Below are 2,500 nucleotides of genomic sequence, written 5' to 3'. Positions count from 1 at the left end.
AATAATAATAATAATAATAATAATAATAATAATAATAATAATAATAATAATAATAATAAAAAGAAGAAGAAATTCAGCAGAAGAGTCAGAAGAGAACGTAGAAGAAGAAAAAGAAGAAGAAGAAGGAAAAAGAAGAAGAAGGACAAAAAATAAGGAAAGTAACAAAGAACACGAAAGAAAGCAAAAGATTTCAGAAAATGAGAAGAAAAAGAAGGAAAGTATTAATAATGAAAACTTAATAATAGGAGTAGTAGTAATAATAGTATTCGTAGTAGTTGTCGCAGTGTAGTAGTAGTAGTAATAGTCGTAGTAATAGTAATATAAATAGTATTAATAGCAGTGGTGGTAGTAGTAGTAGTAGTAGTCGTAGTAATAGTAATATAAATAGTATTAATAGCAGTGGTGGTAGTAGTAGTAGCAGTAGTAGTAGTAGTAGTAGTAGTAGTAGTAGTAGTAGTAGTAGTAGTAGTAGTAGTAACATTAGAAGTAGTGGTAGTAGTAGATGTAGTAGTAGTAGTAGTAGTAGGAGGAGGAGGAGGAGGAGGAGGAGGAGGAGGAGGAGGAGTAGCAGCCGTAGTAGTAGTAGTAGTAGTAGTAGAAGTAGAATTAGTAGTAGTAATCGTCGTAGTAGCAGTAGTAAAAGTAGTAGTAGTAGTAGTAGTAGTAGTAGTAGTAGTAGTAGTAGTAGTAGTAGTAGTAGTAATAATAATAATAATGATAATAATAATAATAATAATAATAATAATAATAATAATAATAATAATAATAATAATAATAATAATAATAATAATAATAATAATAATAATAATAATAATAATAATAATAATAGAAAAGATAATTATAATAATAATGATTGTAAGAAGAGGAGGAAATAAATATGTTGTTAAAGTATAAGATTAATTAAGGAAAAGAAGAAAAATATATGAGAAGTAAAGAAGACTGAGAAGAAAAAGAAGAAATAGAAAAATGGAAGAAAATATATGAGAAGCAAATAATAAGTCGAACATTAGAAAGGGAAAAGAAAAATACTTGAGAAAAAAGGTGAAGAAAATAAAACAAATGAGGAGGAGAAGCAGATATAGAAGAAGAAAAAGACGAAGAGAACGTTTTAGAAGAAGATGATAAAGAAAACCTAAAAAAGAGAAACAGGAAAAGAGGAAGCTGAAGACGAAGAAAAACAACGACAAACGAAAGTAAGACAAAAGAAGAAAAGAAAAAAAGGAAAAAGAAGGAAAATAAGAAGAAGGGAGCAACAACAACAACAACAACGACAACAACAACAACAACAACAATAGAGTAACAGAATAGGTAGAAAATAAACAGGCAAAGAAAAGGCAAGAAACAAGAGAGAAGGAAAAAAAAAGAAAAAAATGAAGGAAAAGAGAAATAGGAAAGCAACACACACACACACACACACACACACACACCTTTCAAAGTCACACCTCAGCAGGGACACTGCGAGGGTGTTCAGCTGGTCCTTCTCGTCGTCAGTGATGGTGGTGTCTGGTACCTGAATTCTCCCCCACACCCTCACGCCGCGCTCCTTCAGGCCTCGCAGCACTGCCTCCCAGCCGTCGACCCTCAGCGTGGCACCGGGGAACGTGATAAAACTAACCCTGTTGGCGAGGAAGACAAGCGTCACCGTTTGCGGCAGCCGTCCGTCGTGGCCTGTTCAGTACAGTACAGCAGGAGTATAGTTGTAGTTTATTTACAGTGTGTAGTGACGCTGCGGCCCGGCGGTGCTCTCTCAAACAGTCATTGTAGGTTATTATCGACGGAAATGGTTACCGGATTATTTAAAACATCAGTGTGTGCCGCGCAAAATACTCTCGTCCTTGTAATCCATCAGGGGCCATTATAGGAGTTACGTTTTTATATTCAATATCATGTTTCTAATTAGTTTAGCCTATTGTATCTCTGTCTCCGTTCATAAATACGCTTGCTTATATGCATGTGTCGTTGTATCTCTACTTCATTTCAATTATTTTACTTTGTTTTATTCAGCGACGTACAGTCGGCTATAGAGAGTAGTGTCACACTGTCCAGTAAGTTTCGTTCAGAAAGCGACATCTGGCAACCCCTCCACGCGACATGAAAATTATTACATCCTATCGAAATCGTAGTGTTGTGGTGATCGGTGGTCACAGGTGCACTCTTCATAATTTTAAGATAGATATTTATCAAAAGTTTCCGTCGCTAACGCTTAATAAATATTTTTTCTTTAGGCTGTCGCTACATTTTGACACGAGCTTTTAGTTTCGGTCAAATTTAGTCAAGAGCAATTCTAAGTTGTTTATCAGACTATGATACATTTAAAAATATACTGCACTTATTAAGGGAGACTGTTATGCCTTTTAACTTAAAAAATAAATCCCTGACAGCCGAGATCTTGTTCTTTATTAAAAAAATTATACATAATAATAGGCTATAAACGTTCACATGATGGCGTCGTCGACCGCGGGCTTTTCCGCGCTCGCACTCAACACACACACACACACAC

At 34.8% G+C, this 2,500-nt stretch overlaps 1 long non-coding RNA gene across 1 annotated transcript in view; it reads right to left on the bottom strand.

The window, feature by feature from the left end:
• Positions 1 to 1,381: 1,381 nt before the first annotated feature.
• The window catches only part of LOC126989668 (uncharacterized), a 9,118-nt gene continuing 7,999 nt past the window's right edge, over positions 1,382 to 2,500 (bottom strand). Inside the window, exon 3 of the long non-coding RNA XR_007743578.1 lies at positions 1,382 to 1,616. This is a non-coding gene — a long non-coding RNA (uncharacterized LOC126989668). The remainder of the gene's footprint in view (positions 1,617 to 2,500) is intronic.

This window comes from Eriocheir sinensis, unplaced genomic scaffold (assembly GCF_024679095.1).
Source record: "Eriocheir sinensis breed Jianghai 21 unplaced genomic scaffold, ASM2467909v1 Scaffold1266, whole genome shotgun sequence".
Lineage (NCBI taxonomy): Eukaryota > Metazoa > Arthropoda > Malacostraca > Decapoda > Varunidae > Eriocheir > Eriocheir sinensis.
This window is presented reverse-complemented; position numbering and strand designations above follow the sequence as displayed.